This window comes from Theropithecus gelada, chromosome 8 (assembly GCF_003255815.1).
Source record: "Theropithecus gelada isolate Dixy chromosome 8, Tgel_1.0, whole genome shotgun sequence".
In the NCBI taxonomy this organism is placed as follows: domain Eukaryota; kingdom Metazoa; phylum Chordata; class Mammalia; order Primates; family Cercopithecidae; genus Theropithecus; species Theropithecus gelada.
Genome location: NC_037676.1, coordinates 55142386 through 55156491, shown reverse-complemented (window position 1 = coordinate 55156491; position 14106 = coordinate 55142386). Strand labels below are relative to the sequence as shown.

Here is a 14106-nt window from a genome sequence, read left to right as displayed (position 1 = left end):
TAACGGCATAGGCTGCAAAGCCAGGGCTTTTTCAGAAGGAGGATGGGACACTAGTCTGGATATGGCTGTGGGCAAGGTGAGCAGGTACTCTACCCCCAGGCCTAGTGTTACAGAGCTTAATGAAATGTAAATAGATGCCAATTGATAGAGCTACAAGGGAGGCAGTACACTCAGATAAGATCATGATTTTGGTCACAGCAAGAAGGAAGAGGGTCAGAGGAGGTCCCTAAGGAATTTACTGGTGATCCACCATGAGCTCCAGAGGCTGCAAGAGAGGATTTTCAGGAGGTCAGGAAGGATAAGAGAGAAGGAAAAGAGTTCAAGTCTTTTTTTTTTTTCACTAATGATGTAGTTTATATCCTCCCATACTAACAGATAAAAACACATACATTCTCTAGGCACAAAGCTTGTATTCATAAATAACTCTCTGCTTAAAGACAAAATTTCAATTAATATTCACAATGGGAATCTAATTATTTAACTTATTTAACACAACCATGAATCTAAAATGTTATCGATAAAACCTAAGAAGTTTTATCACAAAACCGGGGACGTGCATTAGTAATCTATACAACTTACATTACATCAGAAAAGGAATTGAATATTTCCCTTGATTTTTATACAAAAATTAGCTGGGCATGGTGGCACATACCTGTAATCCTACCTTTTCAGCAGAGTGAGGCACGAGAATCACTTGAACCCAAGAGGCAGAGGTTGCAGTGAGCCAAGATTGCACCACTGCACTCCAACCTGGGCAACAGAATGAGACTTTGTCTCAAAAAAAAAAAAAATTCCCTTCATTTTTAGTGATTTTCAAACTTCATAGCACAGATTTAAAAAACAAACCCTGTAGAAACATATTTTAAATACATTTAGAACACCAAGCTAGCCCCAATCTGTTGAAACTGACTGATAAATATGTGCAATAACTAGACAGACTTCAGTTGTCATGGTACTGGAGGTCTATCTATCAAAAATCCTTTGGGATTAATTTCTCAATGAAAACATATGTTTGTAAGTAGTGCAATAATATAAACTTGGAAACATACCTAGGGTCAGGAGAGAGATGAAAAATAACACATAAGTCAATCTTATTTCTAACCTGTCAGCATAAAGCCTTCTGGCTCCCAAACACCCAACATTGTCCCTCAGTATACAAATTAAGAGTAGAATGACTTTACCCTACTAGCTGACATTCTTCTACAGAATAATCTTTCACTACATATCAAAGCAGGGCTCAAGCTTCATTCATCTGCTTCCACAACATGTAACTAGCAGAGCACACCAAATTTATAAGCTGATGTTGCAACTCAAAATGCTAAACACACTTTTCTAATGGAAGCAAACTGGATTTTCTTTTCTGTTGTTCATTCTATATACTGTATTATTCTTTATTTTATTTATTTATTTATTTATTGAGATGGAGTCTCCCTCTGAGGCCAGGCTGGAGTGCAGTGGCACCATCCCTGCTCTCTGCAACCTCCGCCTCCTGGGTTCAACCAATTCTCTTGCTTCAGCCAGGTCCCAAGTAGCTGGGACTACAGGCACCTGCCACCATACCTGGGTTTTGTGGGGTCTTTTATTTTTAGTAGAGATGGGATTTCACCACGTTGGCCAGGCTGGTCTCGAACTCCTGAGCTCAGATGATCCACCAGCCTCAGCCTCCCAAAGTGCTGGGATTACAGGCCTGAGGTACTGCACCTGGCTGCCATATTATTCTTGAAACTTATGTGGCTACCAATTAAAAAAAAAAGTAGGGAAGCTTTAAATATATCTTTTTTTTTTCTTTTTTTCTTTTTTTTGTTTTTGAGATGGTGTCTTGCTCTGTTGCCCAAGCTGGAGTGCAGTGGCGCCATCTCGGCTCACAGCAAGCTCCGTCTCCCAGGTTCATGCCATTCTCCTGCCTCAGCCTCCTGAGTAGCTGGGACCACAGGTGCCCTGCTACCACACCTGGCGATTTTTTTGTAATTTTGTAGAGACAGGATTTCACTGTGTTAGTTAGTCAGGATGGTCTAGATCTCCTGGGTTTGTGATCCACCCACCTCGGCCTCCCAAAGTGCTGGGATTACAGGCATGAGCCACTACGTCTGGCTGCTTTAAACATATCTTATACTTTTCATCAAGACTAATGTGTCAAATGTCTCCATATACCTGGTATTTTAATAGGAAAAAAATCAAACATATATACTAAAGGACCTGAAGTGATAGTAGAACACCAAAAAAAGCACTCTTTTTTTTTTTTTTTTTTTTTTTTTTTTTTTTTTTTTTTTTTTTGAGATGGAGTCTCACTCTGTTACCCAGGCTGGAGTGCTGTGGTGTGATCTTGGCTCACTGTAACCTCCATCTCCCAGGTTCAAGAGGTTATCCTGCCTCAGCCTCCCAAGTAGCTGGAATTATGGGTGTGTGCCACCACACCCAGCTAATTTTTTCTTTTTTTTGTATTTTTTAGTAGAGACGGGGTTTCACCATGTTGGCCAGGCTGGTCTCGAATTCCTGACCTCAGGTGATCCGCCCACCTTGGCCTTCCAAAGTGCTGGGATTACAGGCGTGAGCCACCATGCCTGGCCAAAAGCACTCTCGAATATACTTGACTACTACATTTCACAACCAATTTAATTTTTCTTTCTTCAGCAAAATCTGTCAATGAACCAATTTCTCATAGATTAACATTAAGATTTTGTTTGATTCTCTTTCCAGGACCAGAAATTCCAAAATTACAAGGGAAAAGAATAGAAAAAAGTAACAACATGGCATTACAATGGACACTAACTCAATAAACACTTGTTTCTAAACTAAGAAAATTATGGAAGAAAATACTATGGACGGAATAATTCTATGAGAATTGTCTTTAAGCATAGTAAATTTGACCCTTAGTCTTCATGAAGATACTTCAGTTTATATAGAAAAGAAAATATACAAGACTCTAGGGAAAAAAGTCGGAATACATATCATGTAATATTCTGTAGGTCTAAAGACTTTTTGAGGGGGAAAGGGGAAATGATGGCCAACTGAATGTTTACTTAAGGATACAGAACTATGAAAAATTTCTGAGCCAGAAGTGTACTTTAAATGGAACCAAACTTTGTGGAAAAGAATATATATATATTTAAATTAATTTATTTAGTTTTTCTGAAATGGAGTCTCGCTCTGTTGCCCAGGCTGGAGTGCAGTGGCGTGATCTCAACTCACTGTAACCTCCACCTCTCAGGGTCAAGAGATTCTCATGCCTCAACCTCCCAGGTAGCTGGGATTACAGGTGTGTGTCACCAGACCAGGCTAATTTCTGTATTTTCAATAGATACAGGATTTCACCATGTTGTTCAGGCTAGTCTCGAACTCCTAACCTCAAGTGATCTGGCTGTCTCGGCCTCCCAAAGTACTAGGATTACAGGCATGAGCCATTGTGCCTCGCCAAACTTAGACATATTTTTAAGAGAAAAGAAAAAGTACTGAAAATGGAGTCCCTTCCAAAAAGAAAATCATAAATTAAGGGGAAAATATTTGAATAGTCCTGCCAGTCTAGGTCAAAAAGAAAATTGGGCTGGGGGCAGGAGCTGCAATGTCTCAGGCTGTGCAAACAAATGGATCTCAACCATTAACCAAAACATGGGAGTTCAGTTTATATGAATTACAATGAACACCTGTAGAGGCGGTAATAGATGGCTTAGAAATTGGGGCTTCACCTCAAAGTCTACACAGTGAAATAATGGGCCTAATTTGTTTGGATGTGTTGAAAGACACCATGACCACAAAGGAGTGTTTACATCATTTTTGTGCAGACTGCATCATCACAGTCCTTAGAAATGACAGCAAAAGACACCCCTCCTGTCAAAAAAAAAAAAAAATCTAGTTTCCAAAAGATCACTAAGGGGATCTTTCAGCTCTTGGTGGTGGTAGCAATGGGCTCAATGTTAGGGATGCCAGAAAATGCCATAGGGTGAGAAAGGAAAAAAGAGCTAGGATTATCAAAAATGAGGATGGGGTGGTAGGCAAATAATTGGGAAGGCCTCGTAAGCCTTATACTTTAGTCTAAAATGTTTGATGCACTCATCAGTAAAATTTACCCAAGTCGTGATGAGTATGAAGTTCTTGGAGAGACAGTATTAGCCAATATCCACAAGCACAGTAATCAGTGAGCACTCAGTCTCAGCTCTGAAGAAGGACTGAAGGTACCAGTCAGGAGCAGATTACAGTGAGGCAAGAAACAACAGACTGAAAATGGTAGCAGAGCAGAAGAGAATACTGATGGTTTGCACTGTAGTGATGCATCCACACAGAAAAATAAGGAAACAGGCCATAGTCACAAATGGACTAAAACATCTGCTGATTCTGGGCTTGAGCTTGATCTTGACAATGCAACATTTGCCATTGATTCAGAAATGGATGGTGCTAGTGAGATTGAATTAATATTCAGGCCTCATCCCACAATTATGGAAAAAGATGATAGTGCACAGATAAGACACATAAAGACTTCAGGTGACACTGCTGTTGATCACTTATCCAGGTATCTGACTATGAGGTTAGTTTCAGAAGAACTTTGAAGCCAAGGTACATAAAACTAGATGAACCACGGCCAGAGCAAAACTCAAATATCAGACACCATGGCCACTGGCATCACCAGACTATATGGCCAAGAGTTCAAGTCTTCAGTGGTGATCTAGGAGTCTGGGGATTCTTTGGGCAACTGACAGAAACACAAACAAGGGGTCTTGTACTACAATGTCTGATGTTCTCCTAGGCAGATTGAAGTGCTGACATCATGGGTATTAGGAAGAAGGGTGGCAGGAGAAAGGAGCTGCCAAGATCACGTAGCTCTCTGGCCCTTTACTCCTGCCTATGGCAGCTGGCAATCAGGGAACACAGGAGGTCGCCAGGATCATGGGGGCTGGGAGACCATTTCTCAATTTGCTGACATCAATATGTAGGCTGGAGGAATGACACATCCCACACATCTCAAAAAGTCAACTCTAGATGGGATATCTGAGGGTTTTATGTAATTCTAACCAAAATTCTGCTCTCTAGATTTCTCCGTACTGTAGATAATACATTTGGTAAAGAACACATCATGAAGCCTTTCAGCTACTGGCTGTAGGAGCAACAGGCTAAATGTTAGGGATGCCACATAAAGCCATCAGGTGGGAAAGGGAAAGAAGAGGGAGGGCTGAAAAAAATGAGGTGGGGAGGAAGGCAAAGAATTGGAAAGGCCTTATAAGCCTTATACTTCAGTCTAAAAATGATGGGAATCTACTGAAAGGTTATAGGCAGGGGGAAGATAGGATCATTCACTTTCAAAAAAGTGACATCACTTTGGAATGTTGCATCTGTTGTCATCAGGCTGTAAACTGAAATTGTCTAGCTCGTGTTACATTTATGAAATACAAATTGAATGACTTAAGGCCAATTTTATATTATTTCCCTTAGCCCTAGAGTGTCATAATAATATGGATAATACAGTCTATTTCTGAAGTGTTAGAGAATGTATGAGTCAGGGTCCTCCAGAGAAACAAAATCAGTAGGACACACATAGACACAGAAGAGGGGATTTATGATGGGAATTGGCTCATGCAATTATGGAAGCTGAGAAGCCCCATGATTCGCCCTCCGCAAGCTGGAGGCCCAGGAGAGCCAGGGGTGTCATTCAGTCTGAGTCTGAAGACCTGAGCACCAAAGCAGCTGAGAGTGTGACTCCCCGTTTAAGGCTGAAGGCCTGAGAACACAAAAGGCCAACAGTGTTAAATCCCAGAGTCCAAAGGCCCAAGAACCTGGAGCTCTGATGCACAAGTGCAGAAGAAGACGGGGATGACTCGGCTCTAAAAAAGAGACCTCTCTGTTCTACTCGGGCCCTCAACAGATTGGATGGTGCCCATCCCACCCTGGTGATGGCAGGTCCTCTTTCCTCAGCCCACCCAGTCAAATGCCAGTCTCTTCCAGAAACACCCTCACAGACATACCTAGAAAGAATGCTTTACCAGTTATCTGGGTGTGCCTTAACCCAGTCAAACTGACATAAAATTAACTACCACAGAGAAGTAAAGGTGTAATTCATATCAAAGATCTCCTGCATACTTCACACCTGGCTAATATTGACACTTAGCCAATAAATACTAGTATTCTCCACAAGACCCTTTTTGTATGTATGTTAGAATTAGGATTTTGTTATTTGGTATGGGAAAACATTCATAGTATTTTCTAAGAAAATATATAATATGCAGAATTCCAGAAAACAGCCCTTTGATGGTAAACAGAGCAATCTGTACTTTATTCCTTAGGGTAGATATTTGCTTCTTGAAATAAAAATGGTGTTTCCAATAAGGGGTGAGTTCTCAGAAAGTTTTGTCCTTTCAAAAAAAAAATCCTCTTTATTTATTCTTCAAGCTAGTAAATATAGTGAAGAGACAGTAAAGTGAAGCAGAACTCATCATTCTACTTCCCTATAAGTTTTTTGAAGGCATTCAAGTAACACTGAGCCAAAAAGATGCTTTTTCTAGCTCTTCATCTTGTCTTTGAATTTAAAATTTAAAAATTAACACAAAAAGCATGAGCAACAAAAGAAAAAACAGACTGGACTTTATCAAACTTAAAAACTTTGGTGTGTTAAAAGACATTGTCAAGAAAGTGAAAAGACAACGTACAGAATGAGAAAAAGTACTTGCAGATCATGTTTAATAAGGGTCTAGAAACCAGAATACATTTTTTTTAAAACTCTAAAAACAATTTTAAAAAGACAAGCCAATTAAAAAATGGATAAAGGACTTGAACAGACATTTCTCCAGAGAAGATATACAAACGGCCAAAAAGCACATGGAAGGATGCTCAACACCATTAGTCACTAAGGAAATGCAAATCAAAACTACAGTGTGATAACACTTGATACCCACTAGAAGGGCTAAAATTAAAAAAAAAAAAAAAGATAATAACAAGTCTGGTTAGGATGTGAATGTAAAATGGTGTGGCCCTTTTGGAAGATAGTCTGGCAGTTCTTCAAAAGGTTAAACATTGAGTTACTCTATGACCTAATCACTTCTACTCAAGAGAAATGAGAAAAGCCTACACAGAAACTTGTACATGAATGTTCATAGTAGCATTATTTGTAATAGCCAAATGTAGAAAATAAATGTCCATCAACCATGAATAGGTGAATGTAAGGTTTTTCAAATGTAGAAAGCAGCAAAATGCTATACATGCTACTGTGGGGACCCACTCGGCCCCCAGAGTTGGTATGAAGATTGTTTTAAACTGAAGGCATTTGAGGGTCAACAGATGTGGAAAGAAGCTTTTTGGAGCTTCCCTTATCCTACTAGAAGCAGAAACTTCTAGGAGTGAGGCTGCCACAAAATCCCTCTCCAGGGAGTTTTACAGCCCAGAAAAAGATGAAGACCACTTGTACCTACATAAACAAAAATCATCACAAATTTTCTTATCTTCTATTTGTTCCCCTAAAAATCCATTTGTCTTTCATAAGGAAACCATTGGATCTGCCCACAGAAGTCCCTTCTTCCCTCTCCTCTTCCCCTATGAAAGCTGCCATATAAACCTCTACTTTAGCAGTTCAGGAGCCGCTTCTTTTGTGTTCTACATATGAATAAACTTTATCTTTTCTCCTGTTAATCTGTCCATTGTCAGCTAAATTAGCATACCCCAGTCACTGAACCTAAATTGGTAGGGAAAAAGGTTTTCCTCTCACACCACACTATGAATGAACCTCGAAAACATTATGCTAAGTCAAAGCAATCAGCCACAGTAGGTCACATGTTGTGTGAATCTATTTATATGACATATTCAGAACAGGCAAATCTTTACAGACAGAAAGCAGATTGGTTGTTGCCAGCGGCTGGGGGAAAGAGGAGTGGGGAGTGACTGCCTATGGGTACAGGGTTTATTTACGGGTAATAAGAATGTTTGAAACTAGATAGAAGTGGTGGTGGCCAAACTTTGTGAATGTACTAAGTATCACTAAATTGTTCATTTAAAAGTGTTTATGTGAGTTTCACTTCAATAAAAAAAAAATTAAAAATTTAACTGGGGGTCAACTTTGATGAACCTTGAACGACAAGATAAAGTCTTTAGATTATAGCCCATAAATAACTGGAAACATTTCATAAAATATTTCTTAAAAGCAAACTTAACATTTTAGGATAATTAATTTCTAATGTATGCATTTATCCAAGATCAAAGCACCCAGTTAGGAAGTAGAGCATTCAATCGACTTGTCTAAATGAATCTCCCCAATTGCCAAGTCTATGTTTTTTTATTTTTCCCCCACTTAATGAAATTGGCAAATATAGTGACTGGTTCTGTCTGCATTCAGTTGTGTGTGATCACAGATCCCCTTTCAGTCTTTAAACAAGAATCATTTTATGGGTACCTGAGATAGTAACAGGGTTTTGAAAATGCTAATCTATGATGATCTGAATGTAGCATGAAGAAGTATGTACAATAAATGAGAAGAGTGCGATAAGAGAGAAGAGCAGTGCCAGAGACAGAGAAAATAAGTCAGAGGCAGCCAGGTGGTGGCCTGTAATGTCAAAAGATTGCTTGGCAGGAAGTGAGGCCTGAACAGGGGTTTGCTCCTTTCACATGGAACGGAGGGATCACGATCCGTTTTCTTAAGACTCAGGCAACCTGAGACAACATTTCAGCAAAACTAAAGAGGAAGGCAGACTTCTGGAAACTCAGACAACAGAAAGCCCTGTATCTGTTAAATTATACTGGATTTCTAAAATTGCTCTATATTTGTGCAGTTTACACCTCAAATGATTCACATTTTTGCCCTTGAATAGACAAAGACTGCTACAAAGGAGAGGAAAGGGGACAGAGATCGAAGGCCACAGCTTTAAGGTCTTAGCACTTCATGGAAGCCCTGACTCCAGCCACATGGAGCCACCTACCGGGAATTGATGGGCTGCAGAGGAGGAAACCTGGTTTTTTTACCTCGCATTCAGGTTTATAAGTCAAAAGCCACATCATGACACCTAATCATTTACTTCTCTATTTGGTTTCTCTTTTTTTTAATTTTCTTTAAATACTCAATTAATACAAAGCCCCACGGGATATCAGTGATAAATTCTCATTTTCAAGATAAATGAAATGGCCAATATGGTCTGTAAGCTAATAGATCAATAAAAGAATACCCAGCTTAGGACTATAAGGTGACTTCTTTATGACTGAGTAAACCATCTTTAGCAGCTATTAGAGAAGAAACACTGTCATAAATCTATTTCTTACTGCATTCCCATAACACCTTATGTGTATTTCATGCCAGGAGGCCTCACCTGTAGTGAATGTATTCATCTCTGCCATTAGACCATGAGCTCTCTGAAAGTAGGAACCTTTTCCTATATTTCTGCAGTACCAGTGGTCAGCACAGCACAGAGACATAGAGGAAATGTTTAGTTAATGAATATGAACTCTGTCTATGGCTCATGAGGTCAGAGACTGTATGCCTTGCTCACTGTTGTGCCTTCAATATACAGTTCAGATGTAGCACATAGTAAGACCTCAAACATGTGTTTGTTGAGTGAATGAATGAATGAATGAATAATAGGTTAATTAAGGGATGCAGATATTCAGCTATTTTCATTTCTTAGAGCCCTCTTCCAGTATTAAAATATCCAAATACTTCTGCGCACTCACGCAGAGCCAGTGCCTGGGCCTGGAACAGGGCCGTAGTCCCCCAGCTTCGCCCACCACCTCCCTACCATGGACCCCCGCAAAGTGAACGAGCTTCGGGCCTTTGTGAAAATGTGTAAGCAGGATCCGAGCATTCTGCACACCGAGGAAATGTGCTTCCTGAGAGAGTGGGTGGAGAGCATGGGGGGTAAAGTACCACCTGCTACTCAGAAAGCTAAATCAGAAGAAAATACCACGGAAGAAAAACCTGATAGTAAGAAGGTGGAGGAAGACTTAAAGGCAGATGAACCATCAAGTGAGGAAAGTGATCTAGAAATTGATAAAGAAGGTGTGATTGAACCAGACCCTAATTCTCCTCAAGAAATGGGAGATGAAAATGCAGAAATAACGCAGGAGATGATGGATCAGGCAAATGATTAAAAAGTGGCTGCTACTGAAGCCCTAAATTACGGTGAACTCCAGAAAGCCATTGATTTATTCACAGATGCCATCAAGCTGAATCCTCGCTTGGCCATTTTGTATGCCAAGACGGCCAGTGTCTTCGTCAAATTACAGAAGCCAAATGCTGCTATCTGAGACTATGACAGAGCCATTGAGATAAATCCTGATTCAGCTCAGCCTTACAAGTGGCGAGGGAAAGTACACAGACTTCTAGACCACTGGGAAGAAGCAGCCCATGATCTTGCCCTTGCCTGTAAATTGGATTATGCTGAAGATGCTAGTGCAATGCTGAAAGAAGTTCAACCTAGGGCACAGAAAATTGCAGAACATCGGAGAAAGTGTGAGCAAGAACGTGAAGAGCGAGAGATCAAAGAAAGAATAGAACGAGTTAAAAAGGTTCGAGACGAGCATGAGAGAGCCCAGAGGGAGGAAGAAGCCAGACGACAGTCAGGAGCTCAGTATGGCTCTTTTCCAGGTGACTTTCCTGGGGGAATGACTGGTAATTTTCCCAGAGGAATGCCTGGAATGGGAGGGGCCATGCCTGGAATGGCTGGAATGCCTGGACTCAATGAAATTCTTGGTGATCCAGAGGTTCTTGCAGCCATGCAGGATCCAGAAGTTATGGTGGCCTTCCAGGATATGGCTCAGAACTCAGCAAATATGTCAAAATACCAGAGCAACCCAAAGGTTATGACTCTAATCAGTAAATTGTCAGCCAAATTTGGAGGTCAAGTAATGCCCTTCTGATAAATAAAGCACTTGCTGAAGGAAAAGCAACCTAGATCACCTTATGGATGTCGCAATAATACAAACCAGTGTACCTCCGACCTTCTCATCAAGAGAGCTGGGGTGCTTTGAAGATAATCCCTGCCCCCTCCCCCAAATTCAGCAGAAGCATTTTACAGTGGTTTGCCATTAGGATATTCATTCAGAAAATGTTTTCCTACTAGGAATTACAAACTTTAAACACTTTTTAAATATTCAAAATATTTAAAACAAATTTAAAGGATCTGTTAATTCTTATATTTTTCTTTACTGATCGTTTTGGATTATTTTCTTTGAATTGGGCAGGGAAGATACTTATGTATGGAAGATTATTGCTCTAATTTGAGTGAAATAAAAGTTATTAGTGCGAGGCAAACATAACTCATTTGAAGATAAAGTTTGTGTTGGACATGTGGTTCATGATGCATTTTGACTTGTCTTTTTAAATGCTTTATCTTTTTCTTTAAAGATTTATTTCAATAAAACTAATTGGAACCACCTGTATTTCAGAAAAAAAAAAAAAAAAAATCCAAATAAAAGCTTTAAAAAAAAGGCCATTTGGACATTTTGCCCGTACATCACCAAACATTTTCATGGTGGATATATCTAGATGTGTAATACTATGAACCTGGGTGACTGTATATCATACTTCTTTAGATACTTCAACGTGGTTCAGTACAAGCATTTTCAATCATTTTCTTTGTGAGCACTATTTGTTAATTCTCCTTTATGTGAAACAAAAAAATGGACTTCTAATCTAGCTCCTTTCTAGACAAGAGCTATTCTGTCCTGGGTAAATCAGCATCTGAGTGTACATGATTTTTCTGCTGTTCTTTCTTATCTGAAATGCCCTCCTGCTCGGGGAAATGATCTGAAATTGCTGCTCATGATTTGCCTCTCAGAACTTTGTGTCATCAAGGGTGGCTGTGGCCTGGTTTCATGCCTTTAAAGTAAATTTATTTTGGACAGAAATGTTCATATGCTGTACTAAACCATTACAAAAGTAATGTCCTTTTCGCCTTTTGGAAACAATAACAAAAGTAAGCAGGAAAAGTACAGTCTTTTAGTATTTAAAGCATGACTTTTTACATTGACGTATATTTAAAACTTGCTTATCAGATATTTTAGCAACTATAGTTTATTAACTCGCAGGCTAGTATAACTAAAAAAAGGAATGGTAGATATGTAAAATTCTAACACTGACTGGAGACATTGGGAAATCTGAAGTATCTTCAGATTCATAGAAAACATATTGTTATAGAATTCTTTAGGTATTAGGCATATGCTGTTTTAGCCAAAGTCTAATTAAAAAAAAAAATACTAGAGTATAAACTACTGTCTATGGATGGATAGATACACAGATGTAAGCAGATAAAGATAAACATGTCTAGTCAAAGTCTTAAATTTTTCAAAAAATGTAGTAAAAACTGTTGAATATGTATAGTAAAAAATCTCCATTTTTTTCAACTTACAATACAAATCAGTTCTGGTATATTTGCTTCTATTTAAAAAGATTTGTGCACATTTTCATTTGTAACTTTGGACCAAATATTTAGCTGTTATTATGACAAATGCCAAAGCTATGACTAAGTCACAGTATAGGAAAAAGTGACAGAGGATTACTAAATATACATGGTGTGTGTGTATATATATATATATATAGTTTACAAAGAATTATTGTTATTAATGCTAACTAAATCTGCTTTTGTTTTATGTCACATTCCCTAAGAGACCCATTTTCTGGCCTGCCAGAATGTTCTGATTAATAGAGTGGATAATGTCAACATATCCAGACAATCAAAGTCATTTTCTGTGTGATAAATGTGAAAATGTTTGAGTCCTGGAAAACTTCTCACATCCACCTTGCCAAGAATTTCCTCTCTCATCAGAAATATTTTAGGAAAATCCAAAGCTCGAATTTCTTATTACTGTGCATTTACTCACAATAGTCTTTGACAAGAGTCTCTTGATTCTCAGCTTGGCTTATGGGGGCGTTCCAAACTCGTTTTCTTTGAAAGGGAGATTTTCCTTGGCTATCGGTAAGTCAATGCTAGACTTTAGTTTGGTTACTAGCTTACATATTTAAATAGAAGATTTAAAATTGGCATCAAAAGCAAAGGTGGCCACAGACACTGTTCCCAAATAGAACCACTGTCAGCACTGTGAGCTAAACTGAGCCCAAAGAGCAGTGGCTAAGAACACACAAGAACAACAGACCCCGACCTACATGAAGGTAGAGGGTGGGAGGAGGGTGAGGATCGAAAAACTACCTTTCAAGGACTATGCTTAATACCTGGGGGATGAAATAATCTGTACAACAACCTCCTGTGACATAAAATTTACCTATATAACAAATCTGCACATGTACCCCTGAACCTAAAAGTTAGTAAAAAGAGACATAAAGAAGAGAAAAGAAAGAATTCAGCAATCTATGAACTTGGATTGAAGGGGAAAAAAAAGGTTCTCTAATCTATAACTAAAATTTTGCATTTCTATTATGAATATGGCAACAAACTATAGTAGCATTAGGAGTACCTAAGACTTTGTCACCAAGAATGATGACAGGAATGTTCGTAACTCAGTATAGGCATTGCAGAATTCTCAAAGCATGGTTTATTATTATTACTACCTCAAAACTGTAGTAAATGATTGGACCCACCACTAGATCTTGTTTAATGCATTAATAGACATTTGTTTTGCTGTATCACACATATACAAAGAATACACAAGAAACATGTTATACTTTTCAGGACAAAAGAGTTATTAATATAACAAATCTTATAGGGTTGTTAGTGTTATTTTTTCCCAAAGAGTTTCCTCTGTAAGAATTAAACTAAAAACAGTTATATCATCATGGCTGCACTAATGTCAACAAATGTAAAATTTGTCATATCTCAAATTATGCCTGTAATCCCAGCATTTTGGGAGGCCGAGTCGGGTGGATCACCTGAGGTTGGGAGTCTGAGACCAGCCTGGCCAATATGGTGAAACCCCGTCTTACTGAAAATACAAAAAATTAGCCGGGCGTGGTGGCAGGCGCCTGTAATCCCAGCTACTTGGGAGACTGAGGTGGGAGAATCGCTTGAACCTGGGAGGCGGAGGTGGCAGTGAGCTGAGATGTTCCACTGCACTCCAGCCTGGGCGACAGGGTGAGACTGTCTCAAAAAAAGAAAAGAAAAAAAAAGTATGCTATGCTTAAATTGATTGCATTTGGAGAAATTCGAATGTTTGGGATAATATAAAAATAACATATAAATAAAGCTATCATGA

The 14106-nt window shown here is 39.0% G+C and overlaps 2 pseudogenes across 1 annotated transcript; both read left to right on the top strand.

The window, feature by feature from the left end:
* Positions 1 to 3559: 3559 nt before the first annotated feature.
* LOC112630158 lies at positions 3560 to 4556 on the top strand (annotated as a pseudogene).
* Positions 4557 to 9676: 5120 nt separating this feature from the next.
* On the top strand, positions 9677 to 11221 carry LOC112630470 (annotated as a pseudogene). The gene has a single exon (XR_003120876.1). The product of XR_003120876.1 is annotated as a hsc70-interacting protein pseudogene (transcript).
* Positions 11222 to 14106: the final 2885 nt, after the last annotated feature.